General features: G+C 40.7%; 1 long non-coding RNA gene across 1 annotated transcript; it reads right to left on the bottom strand.

Annotated features, from left to right (window-relative positions):
* Nucleotides 1-56: 56 nt before the first annotated feature.
* On the bottom strand, nucleotides 57-21,260 carry LOC309616651. Its single transcript, XR_014237546.1, has 3 exons — nucleotides 21,143-21,260; nucleotides 12,769-16,240; nucleotides 57-12,385 (listed from the first exon to the last, which is right to left on the bottom strand). It is a non-coding gene; the product is annotated as an uncharacterized lncRNA (long non-coding RNA).
* Between the last annotated feature and the right edge of the window lie 49 nt (nucleotides 21,261-21,309).

Here is a 21,309-nt window from a genome sequence, read left to right as displayed (position 1 = left end):
CACATACTAAACGCATTAAATGAATGGTCAACCCTAAAAGTTAGGGGAAATTACCACATAAACCCAAGTCAACAGTAAGAACGATTATTAAAAAGAAAAGAAAAAATGGGACATCTCTAGTGGTCCACTGGTTAAGACTTCAAGCATCCACTGCAGGGGGCGTGGGTTCAATCCCTGCTCGGGGAACTAAGATCCTACATGCCGCATGGCACAGCCAAAAAATATGAAATCAGAAATGACAGTAGACTTAATCTGAAGGTTATTTAACAATATAATAGACAATTGACAACTCTGATATAGAAAAAAAAACACATTTAGCAGTATGAATGAGGAAGGGGTGGATTTTTTAAAAATAGCAGCTATGCATGACTTTATTCTAATATATTTAGAAATCTAGAGAGAATGGATTTTTACAAAAATAATCAAAATTGGTTCAAAAAGATGTGGGATTTCCGAACAATCAATGATTGTGGAAGGACATAAAAAGTCATCAAAGCTCTGTCCCTTTAGAAAAAACAATTTTTTTTGTTTTGTTTCGTTTTAATTTATTTTTGGCTGCGTTGGGTCTTCATTGTTGTGTGCGGGCTTTCTCTAGTTGTGGCGAGTGGGGGCTACTCTTTGTTGCGGTGCACAGGCTTCTCATTGTGGTGGCTTCTTGTTGTGGAGCATGGGCTTTAGGCGTGCAGGCTTCAGTAGTTATGGCATACGGGCTCAGTAGTTGTGGCACACAGGCTTAGTTGCTCGGTGGCATGTGGGATCTTCCCAGACCAGGGCTCAAACCCGTGTCCCCTGCATTGGCAGGCGGATTCTTAACCACTGCACCACCAGGGAAGTCCCGAGAAAACAGTTTAACGTACAAAAACCTTAAGGAACAGATAATCCCTGAGAGAAGCTTGCCAATTCATCTTCAAGGCTAAAAAATTTATGATAAAAAACTCAACAAGAATAACTCCTGAAAAACAAATTGTAGATAATAATTATCATTTGTGAAAATAAATATAAATAAAATTCCAGCTAATTTAATCCAGTCTATTAAAATTAATTTTAGATGGAATGTCTGGAACTGTACCTATTCTGGATTAAATATGTTTTTAGAATTTTGATGTTGTAACTCCAGGTGTGACAGTGATGGGGAAAAGAGCCTTGATCCAACTCCAGGGACATCCAGATCCGGGCTTGTGAATGACTCTGAGGAATCTTAAAAAACACATCCCCTCAGCCCTTGGGGTAGCCAGTCAGTGTCTGGGGCAGAGGACCCATTGCACCCTGATGCCATCCATCTTCTCAGTCATCTTGAGTGTTCAGTAAAAGCACCTGCATTTTCTGCATGTGCCACTGCCTACAAAGGGTTACAAAGCAATGTGCTTTATGTCATTTTTCTTTAAGTGGCTTAATGATTAGGATGTACAGTTGGAGGGGCTCAAATCTATGACATTAAAAATTATCACTTTGAATAGCTAAAACACAGGCACAGGATAAAAATTTTAAAGTTAAATTTTGTATTCACATAAGTGAACCTCCACACGTTACCCTGTTGCCCTTTATGTAGCAATCACTGCTATCAAGTTCTTGCATATACTTCCTGATATCTCCATTTGCTTAAGTGTAGACATGCACATAACACTCTTTATAAGAATGTTTTACATAAATGGTAGCAAATTTCTATACATTGCTAGTTTTGCTTATCCATACACCTTGGAAGACTGGACCATGTCAATACATATATGGTGGCCTTATTCTTCTTTAACAGCTGCATAGTATTCTCTCATATGTGTGTTTCATAATTTATTTAACCTTATCAATTTAGTTTATTTTTTGCTCTTTCCAACAATCCTGTAATAAATATCCTTGCACATACATTATTTTGTATATGTAATGTATATCTTTAAGATGAATTTCTAAAAGTGGAAATGTTAGATCAAAATAATATACTTTTTTTTTTTACTAGCAAACATCAAAAAAAATGTATATACTTTCTTTTAAACTTTCTGTCCTCACACTCTTAGAATGTACCCCCAGTGCTCCATGACCAGCTTCAGTAATTATCAGCTCATGGCCAGGCTTCTTTTATCCATATTTCCACCCACTCCCCCATCTCCATGTTATTTTTGAAGTAAATCCCAGATATATCATTTCATCTATAAAAATTTTAATATGTACCTCTGAAATACCTCACAAATTTAGAAAAGATTTTCACGTCTTAAAAATATTGACAGCACTGCCTTAATAATTAACATTGCATACCTGATAGCCAGTGTTCCAATTTCTAATTGTTTCATGAATGTCAATTTTTTGAAAGTTATCAGGATCCAAATAATGTTCACAAATTGCAGTTGATTGTTGTGTTTCTTAAGTCTCAATCTATCCATTCTCCTTCATCCTCCTCCCCCGGACTCCCCACCCCCACCCCCGGCAATTTACTTTTCAAAGAAACTAGTTTGTTTGCCTTGGAGAGTTTCTCAGAGCTTGGTTTTTGCTGGCTCATCCCAATGGGTAGTTAAACCTGCTCCTCTATCCTTGGTATTTCCTATAAGTTGGTAGTTGATGTCTAGAGGCATGATCAGATTGAGGTTCCATTTTTGTTGTTGTTAAGACTACTTATAGGTGGTTAATATTGAGAGACATAATATTTAGGTGTCTTTCTTTTTATGATGTTAGCAGCCATTGATGTTCAATTGGTAAATCTATTAATTTATTAGGGATTGCAGAATGATGATATATTACTTTTTCTTCCTTTATTAGCTAGAATATTTTTAAAAAGAGAAACTTCCCTTCAACTACTGTTTGGTTATCCATGTTACAATAAGGAAAGGCAGGGTAGATGCTTCTTTCTTTCTCTTTATTGGTTTTCAAAATAATGAGTTGGTTCCCTAACATTCTGCCATGGTAATCACTGAGTTTAGAGGGGTGTGTATGTGAAGCATATTCAGTATGTTTAAATCTATTTCAGTTGTACTCTCATTGATGCTCAAATTGTTCCATGTGTGGTTTGTGGGATCCTCTTCCATTTGATTCCTGTGTCCTTTTGATATGACCCTGCTAGTCTTTGATCACTTGCCTGCTATCTGCCACAATAGGGTGTTCCAGGCTCGTCTTGTTCATTTCCTAGCTCCCACCTTGAAGTAGCCATTTTCCAAGGAATCCTTTTTCCTTTGGGTATTTTGGTACTTTCCAAAATGGTATTTGGAAACTGCAGTCGCTAGGTGTGCTTCATTCTCCTGGTTGGACATTTTTTTTAGGTAAATATACATTTTAGCCCGTTTTATACACATTGCTCAAGTGCCTTCAGGAAGATGGTGTATCTATGCGTCTGCCCACTTTAGAAGAGATCCCAAAGCACCACATTCATCTAACCCTAAGAAAACATTTATTGAAAGTTCACCATTTCATGGGTGAAAAATGGAAGAGTCCCTTTTGTTTTTACTTGCATTCCTTTGATTATGACTAATAGAGATGACCATTTGTTCACATATTTGCTGACCATTGGTATTGCTTTCAGCATGGTGCCTAAAATATAGTAGGTGGTCATAAATATTTGTTAATTGAATAAATTAATTGAATGTTCATATCCTTTATTCATTTAATATTGAAGTAGTCATATTTTTCTTCCTTAAAACATGTTTTTGAGAGGAATAAATGTGTATAAAATTCCTAGTACAATGCCTGAAATTCACCAAGTGTTAGTTCCCTGCCTTGCTGTTTGCCTACATTGTCATTCATGCCTCTGATTTGGCTTATTTTCTACTTTAAGGTAAAGAAATTGAGAGTCAGATAGATTAAGTAGTTTGCCCAAGGCCTCTTAAGTGGAGAATCCTAATTTCAAGGACAAGGGCAAGATAGGGTAGAGTTTCACATGTACAAATTTCAGAATGTATGACTGAAAAGGAAAAAAATCAGTGTTTTTTCAGATAATCTATAAACTGCAGTCAGTTCATGGCCCTGACACAGAAAGTGGCAATGCTAGGATCAAAAGGATGAAAGAGCTTAGTAAGAATGGCGTTTTGGTTTTTTTGTTTGTTTTTGTTTTGTCCTTATAAAAAAGTAAAAATGCTCAAATAGAATACAGAGAATATAGAAAATGAGAGGGAAAAATATTTTTGTGGTACCTTAAACATAAATGTTATCATTTCTGCATATTTCTTTCTAGCTTCTAAGTTTTTAAAAATTCACGCTATGTCTTTATTTTGGAAAACTTCAAATATACACAAAAGTAGAAAGTATAGTACAGTGAACCCTCAATATTCTCATCACCCTGCTATAAAAACTGTCAGCCCATGGCCAGTGGTGTTTGTCTACACTCACATCTACTTCCTCTTTCACTGGATTCTTTTGAAAGTTGAACTCAGATGTTATATGATGACATCTGAAAGTATTTCAGTAATTATCTCTTAAAGAGACTTTTAAAAAATATCAGTTAGGGGGGACTTCCCTGGCGGTCCAGTGGTTAAGACTTCGCCTTCCAATGCAGGGGACGTGGGTTTGATCCCTGGTCAGGGAACTAAGATCCCACATGCTGCAGAGCAACTAAGCCCACACGCTCGAGAGCCCACATGCCGCAACTGCTGAGCCAGTGCACTCCGGAGCCCACGCACCACAGCTAGAGAGCCTGTGTGCCGCAACTAGAGAGAAGTCTGCCTGCCGCAACGAAACAATCCTACATGCTGCAACTAAGACCTAATGCAGCCAAGTAAATAAATAAAACAAAATATCAGTAAGGGAATTCCCTAGTGGTCCAGTGGTTAAGACTCCGTGCTTTCATTGCCGAGGTTGCGGGTTCAATCCCTGGTTGGGGAACTAAGATCCCACATGCTGTGCGGTGTGGCCAAAAAAAAAAAAAATTAATTAAAAAAATATATACAGGGACTTCCCTGGTGGCACAGTGGTTAAGAATCCGCCTGCCAATGCAGGGGACACGTGTTCGAGCCCTGGCCCGGGAAGATCCCACATGCCGCGGAGCAACTAAGCCCATGAGCCACAACTACTGAGCCTGCGCTCTAGAGCCCGCGAGCCACAACTACTGAGCCCGCATGCCACAACTACTGAAGCCCGTGCACCTAGAGCCCATGCTCCGCAACAAGAGAAGCCACTGCAATGAGAAGCCCGCACACCACAACGAAGAGTAGCCCCTGCTCACTGCAACTAGAGAAAGCCCACGCGCAGCAACGAAGACCCAACGCAGCCAAAAATAAAATAAAATAAATGTATTAAAAAAAAAAAATATATATATATATATATATATATACACACACACACATATCAGTAAGAATTAATAATCCTGGGCCATTAGTAGGGAAGACAATAAAATTTTCTACCAAATCCCCCTGGTTTAAGCTGATTCTCATTTGTGATCGCAGAGAAAGTTGTTTCATATGTATTAGGAGAATTAGAAACTTACAAAAATGTTTTCCTAGAAACAACATTCTTTTCCAAAGTTCTCTCTTTTCTTTTCAAAAAGAAAAAAATTTAGGTGCAATTGTGAAATGTGAAGCGTTTTTTTAAATTGTTTGTTTGTATTAAACAAAATTGACTGACTTGGTACAACTCTTAACTATAAGATTTCTACAGCTTTGATGTGTTGAGAATTGTATCTGCTTCTTTACTCCTAGGAGGCAGTCAGATATTTGTTGAATCACTGAGTTAATAAATTAGGCAAATGATAGAATATTTTTATGGGTAGTGAGAAGATGTAGGTGGGGAACCTTCCCTTTACAAAAAAAGAAAAAAAATTTTTTAAAGATATAGATGTGAAATTTCACACTTAGAAGTCACCATGCGGGGGTGGGGGGTGGGAGGAATTGGGAGGTTGGGATTGACATATATACACCATTGATACTATGTATAAAATAAATAACTAATGGGAACCTACTGTATAGCACGGGGAACTCTACTCAGTGCTCTGTGGTGACCTAAATGGGAAGGAAATCCAGAAAAGAGGGGATATATGTATACATATAGCTGATTCATTTTGCTATACAGTAGAAAGTAACAGAACATTGTAAAGCAACTATACTCCAATAAAAATTAATTTTAAAAATAAATAAAATTATCATTATTAATCATGAAAAAAAAAAAAGTCACCATGCCTTAAAAAAAAAAAAAAAGAGGAACAAGTCACCATGCCTTAAACCCTGGCTGAAGAATTGCACAAGTCATTCTGAAGAATTTCACAAATCATTCTGAAGAATTCACATGTCAAAGTTTATTTCCAAAATTAAAATATTTCATCTTTATTAGATTCATAAGCAACATTAATGATGGACAAGGTTGCTTTACTACTCCAGCTAGAATCCCTCAGGCACCTCAAGTGTAATATCTAAAGCCAGGTTTATAATTCCACTCCCCCCAACTTACAGCTCCAAAGTCCTCTTTTGCTTCCACATTTCTAATATATCTTCTCTAACGATGTACCCAGTTCTGGTACCTTATCTTCCACATTTGAAATATTAGCTTTAGAATCAGGTCTGGACTCTGTCACTAACTAGATGATGATAACCTAGCCTCCCTAAGCATCCATTTGGGGCTCATAATAGTACCTCATGGAGCTATCATGAAAACTTAAATGTGAAGAACCTGGCAGAGTTACCAGCACAATAATATGAATAAAATCAGAAAGGAAAGTTTGATGTTACATAAGAACTGAAAGTTACTTAAATAATTGCAGGCATACCTAAACTGAGCCATTCCTAGTCATATAAATAAGTTCTTCTAACTGTCTTTTCTCTCAGCAAATGGCCCCCATTGCCCACCCAGCTACTCAGGGACTATCCTTGGCCTCCCTCTCCCTGGTTATTTTGAAATCTCTTTTGCTTCTACCATTAGGACATTTCTGGAACAGACACACCCCTTTGCTGAGTACCATGAAGAGGTACTTTAGGGTGATAAGCCCTGCAGCCAGAATTCCTGAATTCAAATTCAAGCATAGCTACTTTACTTGCCAAGTGGCCTTGAACTAGTTTCATAATTTGTATCTAGGCAGTAATTTTCAAGTGAAGATATAAATAATATATGCTTAGAACATGCCAGGAACATAGTAAAGGTTGAGTACATTTACTTTTATTTCAATTCAGTTCAACTATATTTATTGAGCACCTACTATATGCTAGGCACTGTTCTAGGCCCTGGGGATACAGCAGTGAACAACACAGACAAAAAGCCCCACCTTCATGGAGGTTGTATTCCAACGGGGAGAGAGATCAACAAAATGAGTAGATTTTGTAGTGTGTTGGAAGGTGTTATGCATTGAGGTGAAAAAAGGGCAGGGTAAGGAGATCAGGAATGGAAAGGAGGTTGCAATTAAAGTGATTACTAGTTATTGTCATCACCAAGTATTTAATAATTATTTATTTATATATGTTAATACTTACACATTTCTTATTAATTAATGAACTTACTATTTATAGTTACTAAGTGCTAATTGTTATGTAGTATAATCGGTGATCATTTTTTATCATTGTTACAATTTTTATTATTGTCTTAAGTCAGCCCTCATCGTCCCTTATCTTTCACCAGAAAGCTGGATCTAGGGACTTCCCTGGTTGTCCCGTGGGTAAGACTCGGCACTTCCACTGCAGGGGGCGTGGGATTAATCCTGGTCAGGGAACTATGATCCCACCTGCTGCACAGGGCAGCCAGAAAAAAAAAAAAGCTAGGTCTAAAACCAAATATAAGTATGTTACATCAACGGTCTTCACTCACTTAAGGAATAGAGGCCAAGCTCCCTGACCTAGCTCTAAGCCTCCTCCTCCCACTCAACCTTGGATCTATACCCTGCTTGGCGTACCAGCTCCAGCTCTCAGCCCTCCCTCTGGAACTACCTAAGCCACTTGAAGCTCATCCTTGCAGCACATTATTTCCTGTGATGTAATAACATGAGAAACAGACAAGGTCACTCGGTGACCTCACGTGAAATGAGAGAGAATGATGCTCTGCAACTATACAAATAACATCACGGTTCAGGGTAAGATTGTTCTTCTAGCTTCCGATACCCAAGGTAAGAACTATTATAGTGCTAATAAACATAATAGATTACTTTTAGAAAATGAAGGAACATTAGGGTCCCTTTTAGTCACTAAACTTTTCTGAAACGTTATTCAGATGATATGCAGTGTGCAAATGAATCACAACTTTGTAATTGTTTCATCTAACAGAAAAGATCCAGTAGTAGACTTCCTAAGATAGGGTGCCAAGGTCATCAATTTACTTGGTCATCTTCCTACTGCAATAGAAATAAAAGTGGCTCTGGCAGTTTAAAAACATCACTGGCTTAATTGACTCTGCTAAAATAAGAATCTGAAGGAAAAAGCCTGAGGTGGAGGGGAAAGGTACCAGGAAAGACAGGAGATTTTCTCGGGCAGTCCTTCACCTCCATTAGATGCCCAGAGTCCTGATATGGAAGGAAAGATGCTCCAGGCCTTGGCAAGCAAACACATCCATCTTCAGGGAACATGGATGGCCTCTAACTGAGGACAGAACGATTGAAATCCAGAGGGCATCCCCTGGCTCAGGCTCCCTCCTGGGGATGGTCAGGGTCTTGAGACACTTCAGCTGGGGAAAGGCAGAGAAGAGGCTCCCAGACTCACCTGACTGTGCCCTCCCCTCAATCTGGGGCATCAGTCCTCACCCTCTGACGTGCATACATCCATCCTGACACCCACACAGTCCTGCAACTCTTTCCGCTTATACCAATTGGGAATCAGCCCCCTCCTCCTCTCTCACCCACATTGCCTGGAGAATGTAGTAACAGCCCCATTTTATAAATGAAGAAACAGACTTGGGTGGTTAAAGCTAAGCAAGCAACAGAACCAGGATCTGAATTCACTTTGGGCTTATTAGCGAGCTCAGTAAGACACCTCAGAAAGACAGTAAGAAAAAGCTACAAAATTAACAGACAATGGGAAAAAAACAAAACTGAACTTATTTAAAGCCAAAACAGTCCTCAAGGCCTTTAACACTATTTAAGCACTTGCCAAGGGCAGTCCCTGTGCCAGGCCTCTCTTTTCAATTACGTTCAACTACAGGGTTACAGACAGCACCATACCAAAGTAACTGGCTGTGAGGCTGAATAATGGCTTCCCAAAGATGACCACATCTTAATCCCCAGAATTTTATATGGCAAAAGGGACTTTGCAGATATGATTAAAGTAATGGGGACATTATCCTGGATTATCCAGGTGAACCCACTGTAAATCACAAGGGTTCTTAAAAGAAAAAGGCAGGAGATTAGAGTGAGTATTAGGAGATGTGACAAAGCAAAAGGTTGGAGGGATTCAAGGAAGGAGTCACAAGCCAAGGAATGCAGGAGGGGACTTCCCTGGTGGTCCAGTAGTTAAGACTCCCCGCTTCCATTGCAGGGCACACAGGTTTGATCCCTGGTCAGGGAACTAAGATCCCTCATGGCATGCAAGGTGTGGCCAAAAAATTTAAACAAACAAAAAAAAATTACCAAACTGATTTCCAAAGTGGTTACACCCTCTTGTATCCCCACCAGCAATGTATGAGAGTTTTCATTGCTTCACATTCTCTCCAATATTTGATATGGCCAGTTCTAAAAAAAACAAAAGGAATGCAGGAGGCCTCTAAATGCTAGAAAAAACAAGGAAATAGATTCTTACCTAGAGCCTCCAGAAGGAGCTAGCCCTGCCAATATCTTGACATTTGCCCAGTGAAACTGATTTTGGAATTTTATCTCCAGAACTGTAAGAGAATAAATTTGCATTGTTTTAAGCCACTATGTTTATGGTTACTTGTTACAGCAGCAATAGAAAACTGACACAATGGCCAAAGTTTGAAGGGTATTTGGTTGGACAAATTTTCAGGAAGTTATTTCTTACCAAGTAATTATATAATTATATTATAAAAATATATTATTATATATTGTATTATTATAAATATAACAGTACACTAATATTATTTAATAATATTTATACAATATTACTATATTATTATTAAAAGATAACAAAATGATACATTGTTTTTGGAATAGCCTTGGGAAGCAAACTTGAAAAATACATCTCAAGAATGCTCACAAATGCTAGTGTAAATTAGCATTTTTCAAAATACAGAATAAGGAAACAAGGAAAATTCATTCATTCCATGTTTTCAAAATACAGAATAAGGAAACAAGGAAAAAGCTGAAGGAAATCAAATTTTCACTCTCTTTTCAAAATACATAAATAAAAGTAGAAATCCTGCCTTTAGGAAACATTATCTTGGAAAAGCATCAGAGATGCACACACTATCAGAAATATAAACCTAATTTACAAAATCCTAGCAGGCATTTTGAACATTAGCTATTACAAAATTGCAAGACAGATAGTTCTTTGGTATATATAGCCTAAGACAAAGTGAGAATCTTGAATGCAAAAAAGAGAAGTATCTCATCATGTATAGGGAGGCCTTAGTAAGATAAACAGCTTATTTCTCAACAGAAATCATGAGGACAAGAAGGCAGTGGGATGACATATTCACAGTGCTGAAAGAAAAAAACAAAGAATCTATATCTGACAAAACTATCCTTCAAAAATAAAGGAGAGGACTTCCCTGGTGGTGCAGTGGTTAAGAATCCACCTGCCAGTGCAGGGGACACGGGTTCAAGCCCTGGTCCAGGAAGATCCCACATGCCTGTGTGCCACAACTACTGTGCCTGTGTTCTAGAGCCTGCGAGCCACAATTACTGAGCCCACGTGCATTAACTACTAAATCCCACGTGCCCTAGAGCCCATGCGCAGCAACTACTGAGCCCGCGTGCTGCAACTACTGAAGCGTGCACACCTAGAGCCCATGCTCTGCAGCAAGCAAAGCCACCGCAATGAAGTTGCCCCTGCTCGCCACAACTAGAGAAAGCCCGTGCACAGCAACAAAGATCCAACGCAGCCAAAAAAAGTGAAAAATATAAATTAATAAATAAATATTTTTTAAAATAAAGGAGAAATTAAGATATTCCTATATAAATAAAAACCAAGAGATCATTGCTAGCAGACCTTCCTACAAAAAACGCAAAAGAAATGCTTCAAGCTGAAATGAAAAAACACTTGACAGTAACTAAAATCCACAGGAAGAAGTAAAGAACACTGGTAAAGATAACTACAAAGATAAATATAAAATGTATTTTTTTGTTTGTAACTCCTCTTTTTTCCTACCTGATTTAAAAGATTACTGCATAGGGCTTCCCTGGTGGCACAGTGATTAAGAATCCACCCCCCAATGCAGGGTACACAGGTTCGAGCCGTGGTCTGGGAAGATCCCACATGCCGTGGAGCAACTAAGCCCGTGTGCCACAACTACTGAGCCTGTGCTCTAGAGTCTGCAAGGCGCAACTACTGAGCCCATGTGCCACAACTACTGAGCCTGCAAGCCACAACTACTGAAGCCCGTGCTCCTGGAGCCCGTGCTCCACAATGAGAAGCCCACGCACCACAACAAAGAGTAGTCCCTGCTCACCGCAACTAGAGAAAGCCCGCGTGCAGCAACGAAGACTCAATGCAGCAAAAAAAAAAAAAAAAGAAAAAAAATTTTGGTATATGGTGTGAGGGAGAGTCCAACTTAATTCTTTTGCATGTGGATATCCAGTAGTACCATTTTTTTAAATAAATTTATTTTATTTATTTATTTTTGGCTGCATTGCTGTGCGTGAGCTTTCTCTAGTTGCAGAGAGTGGAGGCTGCTCTTTGTTGCGATGCCCGGGCTTCTCATTGCAGTGGATTCCCTTGTTGCAGAGCACGGGCTCTAGGCTCACGGGCTTCAGTAGTTGTGGCACGTGGATTCAGCAGTTGTGGCTCGCAGGCTCCAGAGCACAGGCTAAGTAGTTGTGGCGCACGGGCTTAGTTGCTCCGCGGCATGTGGGATCTTCCTGGACCAGGGCTCGAACCTGTGTCCCCTGCATTGGCAGGTGTATTCTTAACCACTGCGCCACCAGGGAAGCCCACCGTTTTTAAAAATACCATTCTTTCCCCCACTGGATGCTCTTGGCACTGCACTTTACTCTTATCTATCATCTTATTTTTGACCACAAGCTTCACAACTACCCCTGGGTATGAGGAGGAAGGGAAGGAGGGAATGGTGACTACTAATATGCTTTTTGGAAATTTGCAGAAAAGTTCACCCCTTTAGTCAAAGTTCTGAGGTTAATTTCATACTGGCACTTCTGCTTAGTTACGAAGTGAAATTTGAGAGAATTTTATCTGCTGCTAGCAAAACAAATGTTCCACTGAGTTTCAGTTACCAACTTTCAGTGCATTTTTTGAAAGGACATTATCAAATGAGACTTCTAAAAAATCCAACTGTACATGTTATTTGAACTATTAACTGTCCTTAGAATGGATGGTTTTATTATTAGAAGAAAAAGAATGATGAAATGAAGAGATGTGTTCAAGTTCCACTGCTGGATCTGGAGATATAAATAATGGAAATATTGAGAAAAATGTTGACTTAGCAGACTTCTTGGAGCCACATTATAAAAGGAAATACATACAAGACTATATAATGAAGATTACTTTTTTAATGGTTTTATCAAATGTATAAAATTCAATGAAAATGTCATGCCACAATATATTTCTCTATAATTATATTCTTGCAAACAAAATTTTATTTATTATTTATTGATTTGTTTTTGGCTCTGCTGCACAGCATGTGGGATCTTAGTTCCCTGACCAGGGCTCAAACCCAGGCCCCCTGCATTGGGAGCACACAGTCTTAACCACTGGACCACGAGGGAAGTCCCTATCGCAAAAAGAAATTAATTAAACATACATGGACATACAGCTCACCCACCTGATGATATGTCCAGAGGATGGATGCTTTGATATGCTGCCCAGATCACTGTTTCAGGACCAAGGCACTCAATTCTTCATCTGCTTAGAGCATTGGCTAGCAATGCCTTGCAGCTGAGTTCCTCCTAGTGCATGGTCTCAGCTAAAGAAAGGTTTCAATTTATAACTATGTGTAGTGTTGGAGGTTAACTAGACTTATTGTGGTGGTCATTTTGCAATATATACAAATATCAAATCATTATGTTGTACACCTAAGCTAATCATTATATGTCAATTATATCTAAATTTTAAAAATTTTTAAAAGAAAAACAAAATAATAAAATAAAGGTTTCCATGTAACATCCCCTTCCCAGAGATAGCATGCATACATCAGAGATATTGTGATCTTAGTTCCAGAGCACCATAATAAAGTAAATATAGCAATAAAGTGAGTCACACCAGTCTTTGGTTTCCCAGTGCATATGAAAGTTATGTTTAGGGACTTCCCTGGTGGAGCAGTGGTTAAGACTCCGCACTCCCAAAGCAGGGGGCCCGGGTTCAATCCCTGGTCAGGGAACTAGATCCCACATGCATGACACAACTAAGAGTTCACATGCCATAACTAAGGAGACTGCCTGCTGCAACTGAGACTGGCGTGACCAAATAAATAAATATTAAAAAAAGAAAGTTACGTTTACACTATACTGTAATTTATTAAGTGTGCGAGAGCATTATATCTTTTTTTTAAGTACATACCTTAATTTAAAGATACTTTATTGCTAAAAAATGCTAACCTTCATCTGACAACACAGGGTTGCCACAAACCTTTACTTAGTAAAAACCACAATATCTGCGAAGCACAATAAAGTGAAACGCAATAAAACGAGGTATGCCTGTATCCAATTCCTAGTTGATCCTGGGGATTCCAGCCCCATTGTCCCAATTTGGAAAACTCTCAGAGGCCATCCAAGTTCCACAGCTCCCCAAGGTCTGATATAGAGCACCCAAGGAAGAGGCCCTCCTGGGGCTGAGATCCAGACCTTGTTGGAGAGGGCATGGCTATGGCTCACCAAATGGCAGAGAAGTGCTAGTGGATCTTGCTGGAAATTTGCCCTTTGGAACTTGCTGGAAATTCACTCTAGTGTGTTCAAGGGCAAGTGTCTCGCCTGAGGCAACTCTGCTATAAAACCACCCAAGGGAGGTACTAAAGAAAGCTGCAGGCCACTAGGTGCTGCTTCGCTGCTATGCGCTGTAGTGCAGGCCCTGGTTCTGGAGAAGCTGAGTACGCTGTAGGAACCTGGTGCTGGAGAAACTGCCCACACTGCAGGAGCTGGGCACTGGGGAAGCCAAGCACGTTGCCAGGAGCCTGGCAATCGAGCACACCAGAACCAGGATGCAGAACACTTTTTCATTCTGCAATCTCTCTCCATCAACCTCTACTGATGAAGCTTATCATGATGCCAGCTGGCAAAGGAAAAATATTTGTTTAATGGGTCCATATTTGTTTTCTCAAAGCAGACAAAAGGGCAAATTTAGGACTATTACTCAGCCATAAAAAGAAACGAAATTGAGTTATTTGTAGTGAGGTGGATGGACCTAGAGTCTGTCATACAGAGTGAAGTAAGTCAGAAAGAGAAAAATAAATACTGTATGCTAACCCATATATATGGAATCTAAGGGAAAAAAAATGGTCATGAAGAACCTAGGGGCAAGATAGGAATAAAGATGCAGACCTACTAGAGAATGGACTTGAGCATACGGGAAGGGGGAAGGGTAAGCTGGGACAAAGTGAGAGAGTGGCATGGACATATATACACTACCAAATGTGAAATAGATAGCTAGTGGGAAGCAGCCGCATAGCACAGGGAGACCAGCTCAGTGCTTTGTGACCACCTAGAGGGGTGGGATAGGGAGGGTGGGAGGGAGACGCAAGAGGGAGGGGATATGGGGATATATGTATATGTATAGCTGATTCACTTTGTTATAAAGCAGAAACTAACACACCATTGTAAAGCAATTATACTCCAATAAAGATGTTAAAAAAAAAGGGCAAATTTAGAGCTAAAGGGCAATAAATCAATAATCAACACAACCTACCCCTTTGACTAATTAGCATCCATATGCACCCTCTACACAGGTGTGAACCCCTATACAACAGCAAAAACAAGAAAAACTTTATCGTTGTATCTAACAAGATACAGCTGTCCTACTTACAGATGAAGAAATTCTCACCCTTTCCCCCAAATGAGGAGATGCACAGACCCAAGAGTCATTGTATCCATCACTGGCTATATTACTACTCAAATTCAGTCACTCTGACTAAATACTAGTTTAAGGCCAAATTGTAAATTAACTTCCAACAACTTGCATATAAAATAAAAATGGATGAAGGAAAGAGAAGAAGAAAACAGTTAGCATATACAAATAAACACATAATAGACAAACAGGAAATATGCAAAGTCACTACAATCCTCATTTTTGTAACTGGTCACCAGGTCATAATTGGTATCTTCCTTCTTCCACAACCCATTCTGCATTTCCACCACCCTCAGCCAGAACCTCAGCTAGGTTCTTTACCTGGTGGGGTAATCTGTTTTGATTGCATTGTTAAAGAAGGGTTCTTTTACCTTAGCATTATTTTTATTGTACTTACATTTGGTGTGGCACGGTATCAGTCAAAAAACTCATTCTGGGAATTTCCTGGTGGGCCAGTGGTTAGGACTCGGCGCTTTCACTGCTAAGGGCCCGGGTTCAAACACTGGTTGGGGAACAAAGATCCCACAAGCCATGTGGCAGGGCCAAAATTAAAAAAATCAGGAAAAATCTTATTTTGGGATATGGTGTGTATAATTTTTCCATAATAAATCAACTGATAAGTTAGAACTCTACCTCTCAGTAATAAGGCTATATATCCCATCAAACCTACACTGTTGTGATATACTAAGAAGCATTTTTTTTTTTTTTTAATTTATATTTGGCTGAGTTGGGTCTTTGTTGCTGCGCGTGGGCTCTCTCTAGTTGCGGCCAGCAGGGGCTACTCTTCCTTGCGGTGCGCGGACTTCTCATTGTGTTGGCTTCTCTTGTTGCAGAGCACAGGCTCTAGGCATGCGGGCTTCAGTAGCTGAGGCTCGCGGGCTCTAGAGTGCAGGCTCAGTAGTTGTGGCGCACAGGCTTAGTTGCTCCGCGGCATGTGGGATCTTCCCGGACCAGGGCTCGAACCTGTGTCCCCTTCACTGGCAGGCGGATTCTTAACCGCCGCGCCACCAGGGAAGCCCAGACGCAATTCTTTTTAGGCCATCAAATCTGGCATAAATTTGATAGTCTATTTCCTTAGAGTACTAACACTCCAAACTGCACAATACTTTTCATTTATGTGACATATCAAGATAATTTTATGAGGGAATTCCCTGGCAGTCCAGTGGTTAGGACTTTATGCTTTCACTGCTGAAGGTGCAGGTTCAATCCTTGGTCGGGGGGGAACAAGATCCTGCAAGCTGCATGGCATGGCCAAAAAAAAAAAAAAAAAAAGATAATTTTATGAAAGTTTAGTTTTATTTACTTATTTATTTTTAAATTTATTTATTTATTTATTTTTGGCTGCATTGGGTCTTCATTGCTGTGCGCGGGCTTTCTCTAGTTGCGTCAAGTGCGGGCTTCTCATTGTGGTGGCTTCTCTTGTTGCAGAGCACAGGCTCCAGTAGTTGTGGCACGCAGGCTCAGTAGTTGTGGCTCACAGGCTCTAGAATGCAGGCTCAGTAGCTGTGTTGCAGGGGCTTTGTTGCTCCGTGGTACGTGGGATCTTCCCCGACCAGGGCTCGAACCTGTGTCCCCTGCACTGGCAGGCACATTCTTAACCACTGCGCTACCAGGGTAGTCCCAGTTTAGTTTTATTTAAATTTAACTTTATACTCACAGGATTGAACATACTAACAGGATTATTAAAATGCATTGTTAATCAGTACACATTAAACTGAAAGATTTGTAAAGGAAGTACAAGCAATGGAGCTACAAGTATGACCAGAAAACATAGTGGAGCTATTAAATTGTTGGAAGAATTATAGGAATAATATCTTATATAACAAAGCTTTGGCACCCAAAGAGATTCTTCTGAATCTTATTAGATGCATTTAAAAATGCAGCAAGAATTGTTAAAATGAAGCTCATCAAAGAGCTGAATTAATGAAATAATAGATCTTGTTCAAACACTGGAGCTATGATACTGAAATTTGTTGATTGGCTGGCATCAAGGTGAAGTTCTAGACATCGTCAGTCTTCTGGTTTCAACCGGTCTGGGGTCTAAGTGCTTGAGGTCAGCAGTTTCCATCTGGTGGGAGTCTGGTTCCTTACAGGAACAACTTAGGAATGTGTGTCAGACCTTTATGTCTTTCAGGGAACTGGGGGTTCAGTGACTCTGCTACATGGTTTATAGTCTAAATTGTTACCAGTTTCCCAGCCCAACAGCTATTTCTTATTTCTACATCTTCATATTTCCTAATCATTTTTAACCCTTGAGTCAGCCTTTTGGGACTTTAGGAGGACTGGGAGACTAAAGCAAAAGCCTTTTACTTAAAAAATCAGGGACACAGGGGCTTGTATATGGTTTTAAGCTCCATATCGCCCCTAAGCAATTAACATTAATTCCTTCATATAATAAAATTTTCAGGCAGTGTTCACACTTCCCCATTGGGTCATATTATTTTTATATTTTTTGTTTGTTGAAAACATATACACATTGCTTGTTCAAATCAGGATCAATAAGTATTACTGAATGAATCTGCTGATTTCAGGAAAAAATTATCCTTTTATGACTGGGGGAGGCTGAGTATATTTTTGTGGTTTTGTTGTTGTATTTGGAGGGTTTGTTTATTTATTTATTTATTTATTTATTTATTTATTTATTTATTTATTTTATATGCATAAAATTTCCCTGTAAGGATACACAAGAAACAACACAGAATGGTTCCCCTGGAGAGGAACGCAGAGAGTCCTCAGAGGGAAGAAGACTTTTCTTCCTATTCACACTTACGAATTTTAAACCATCTTGAACTCATGATCTATTCAGCAACTGGGTGGATAAAAGTAAAAAGTTTTTAAAAAGCAAGTCCTAAAACATCATCAAAAGGGATTGGAGTGTGGGAAGGTAGCGGTGGGAGGAGCGTTTTTCCAGACCTGCCACAAGATGGCAGCAGAGAGATACCAAAGCTTGGTTCTGGACTCTGGAAGGCTGCTTGGCTGGAATCAGTCTCTCTCTCCACTCATGACAGGTAAATGCTGGTGGGTTCCTGCCCACCTCTATCCTGAGCTGTGAGACTGTAGCTGAGCTAAAACACCCTCAGATTCCTGACCAACAGAAACTGTGAAATAATGTTTATTGTTGTTTTAAGCTGCTACATTTGTCACTTGGCATTTATATACTAGAACTCATACCATTCCACCAAAAAATATTTGAGTATGTATTTCTAAAATGTAGAGACTCATTTTTAAAAAACACAACCACAACAGCTATAAAATTTTAAATTATTTACCATAATAAAATATCCAAGCAGTCTAGTTAATGACATATGCCAAAGTATTTGAAGTAAGAGTACTGATATCTGCAATCTACTTTGACATGGATCAAAAAATGATATGGGGGACTTCCCTGGCAGTCCAGTGTTTAAGACTCCGTGCTTCCACTGCAGGGGGCGTGGGCTGGATCCCTGGTCGGGGAACTAAGATCCTACGTGCCGGGCAGCACAACCGAAAAAAAAAAAAAAAAGATGTGGCTTGATGGATTGATAGAGGCATAGATGGCTAGTTATGTGATAAAGCAAATGTAGCAAAATATTTATTATAGAATCTAGGTGGTGGCGATATGAATGTTTACTAGAAGATTCCTTCACCCTTTCTGTATCTTTGAAATTTTTCATAAAATGTTGAGGGAAAAGTCAATCATTGTCCAAATTTCCAATTGTCTCAAAAATGGTTTTTTGGGTTTTTTACTGTTTTTTCATATCAAGATCCAAATAAAGTCCACATGTTGAGACTGGTTGGTATATAAGTTGTGTGTTCTTTAAACCACAGAATTTTGGTGCCTTTTTGTTATAGCAATAAGTGTTCATGCTAACACAGGGCAGCAGAGCTTACATCCCCCAGCTGGTTCTTTATCCTGAAATTGAGCCCTTTTGGCCTGCAAGTTGATGAACCCATTCCTAAAGGAGACCTGAGTGATGGCAGCAGCAGCTTCTTGCCTAGGGCTTCCTGACCAAGGTCAGTGCTACAGGGTGTGTTCTGGACCCTATCCCTGCAGGGGCAGCATCAGAGAACAGCTTTCCTAGGTCAGTTTTCCTAGGTCCTGAGACTCATTCCTACAGGACTAGCTTAAAAGCAAGGCATATGTCCAGTGCAGTTGCACAGAGCCCCACACTCATAAGTGTGGTAGGTTTTTGTTCGTTTGTTTTTTGGCCGAGAGGCTTGCAGTATCTTACTTCCCCAACCAGGAGTCAAACCAGAGTCCTCAGCAGGGAAAGCGCAGAGTCCTAACCACTGGACCTCCAGGGAATTCCCCTCAGAAGCGTGGGGTTTAATGCTCTGTGGCTGCCGTCTTGTAATTCTTCACGTTATCTTTGAATTTGTGTTTTATAAGTGAAGTCTGCTGGGACGATGGAGCAGGCACCAGGGGCTTGGAGCCTGACCCGTATGCATCCTCTCCTCCCACCACTCTCCACCTCCCTGAGACAGGCTCTTAGCTGCCTATTCTTCTGCCTCCTGCGGCCCTGGGCGTAGGGAGAGTCAAGGTCCACCACACACATCCCATGGCCTCTGAGGGCAGGGCAGAGTGGCAGCTACCCCCTCCTCAGTTGGCACTCCATGGCACATTTAGCGGGTGACCCAGCAGGGGTGAGGGTCCTGCCCACCTTTGATCCAGGTTCCTGGCTCTTCTTGGAAGGGAAGTTGCATCACCCTGTAGGGAGCAAGCCCGTGGGAAGGAGAGATGCCTTGTTTGACTTCTCCACCTCTGGCCAGGGCACGAGTTGGTCCAGTGGCTGGTGGGGAGAGGAGGAGAACCCAGCAGCCAGCAGCCGTGTGTGTACGCACACACAAAGTTGCAAGGCAGGTCCCCCAGGTGACTGTGAGAGTTTGTACTCACCCCAGGGTATCCCTTACTCTAGGGAGCATGACATTGAATAGCAAATTAAAAACACCATGACAGGTTAAGAGCAATCATGGAAGAAAGGAAAAAAGCTTTATATTTTAGTACTTTTAACAGCAGTTTTTTTTTTCCTGCTGTTTGAACGAGAGATCGCACGTTTTCATTTTGCACAAGGCCCCATAAATTAGGTAGCAGCCCTGCTTAGAAGGCACTCCTTCAGCCTTTCCAAACTTTCTGGTATCCAATTCTCAGAGCAGTTTCTGTTTTCTTCCCTGAATACTGATCCTACATGACTGCAGCTAACAGGGGACAGCTGGGTGAGTGAGCACATGTGCGGCCACTTCCTGGGGATGCCCAGAAATATCTAGATGACTAGAATCTAGGGGAAGCACTGAGGTCCTTCTTTGTTAAGTGGGTGGGAGCGACCAAGTTAGAGAACATTTGGGTTATACTGTATTTCCTTCAACGAATATTTATCAAATCTACCCATGCGGGACTTCCCGGGTGGCACAGTGGTTAAGAACCTGCCTGCCAACGCAGGGGACACGGGTTCGAGCCCTGGTCCGGGAAGATCCCACGTGCCGCAGAGCAACTAAGCCCGTGCACCACAACTACTGAGCCCATGTGCCTAGAGCCCGTGCTCCGCAACGAGAAGCCACCGCAATGAGAAGCCCACGCACCGCAACAAAGCGTAGCCCCCCTCTCCGCCACTAGAGAAAGCCCCCGCGCAGCAACAAAGACCCAACGCAGCCAAAAAAGAAAATCCACCCATGCGCCAGGTGCTGGGGATGCAGTGGAGTCTAAAGTCAACAGACAGATAAATAGAGCAACTACACCGTTTTCCAGGGTGAAGAACTGAGTGCGGAGGTGGGGGTAAGATATGAATGAAGAAGCCAAGATGGTGGCTATGAGGCGGAGTCATTTTGTGTGCATGCTTAACTTATGCAGAGTCAGCTACATGGATTCACAATAAACCAAGAGAGATAATGAAAAATAACTATTTAAACAAGGAAAATTATCCTGCCTTTCATTCCACTCAGTGAGGAAGCAGCATATGCCCCCGTGAGTATGAGATACGGGCGTAATCTACTACTTCCTTGGTTCCCATCACTCACCTGGATGAGGTGTGAGTTGAGTGCATTTTCCATACTACATGGTCCCTAAACCCAAAATGAACATTGACGTTTAGCCAAAGCCACAGCAATCTGTTTCAACATGGGAGGGAAAAGGACTGCACTTGACATAATGAAAGATGGTATCTTACCTTCCTTTACTCGCTCTCCAACGTCTGTCGGATAGGGAGAGATCCGAGGGACCCGACGGAGGACTTGCACTTGCCCCAGACCGATGTCACCGCAGAAACAACCCAAAAATGAATTCTCTGGAACCGCTTTCCCCTCCACGCGGACCAACAAAATTCCGAGTTGAGTA

The sequence above is a fragment of the Balaenoptera borealis genome (genome assembly GCF_965194805.1).
Source record: "Balaenoptera borealis genome assembly, chromosome: 19".
Taxonomy (NCBI): Eukaryota; Metazoa; Chordata; class Mammalia; order Artiodactyla; family Balaenopteridae; genus Balaenoptera; species Balaenoptera borealis.
Note: the sequence above shows the minus strand (reverse complement) of the source record. Positions and strands in the feature narration are given on the sequence as shown.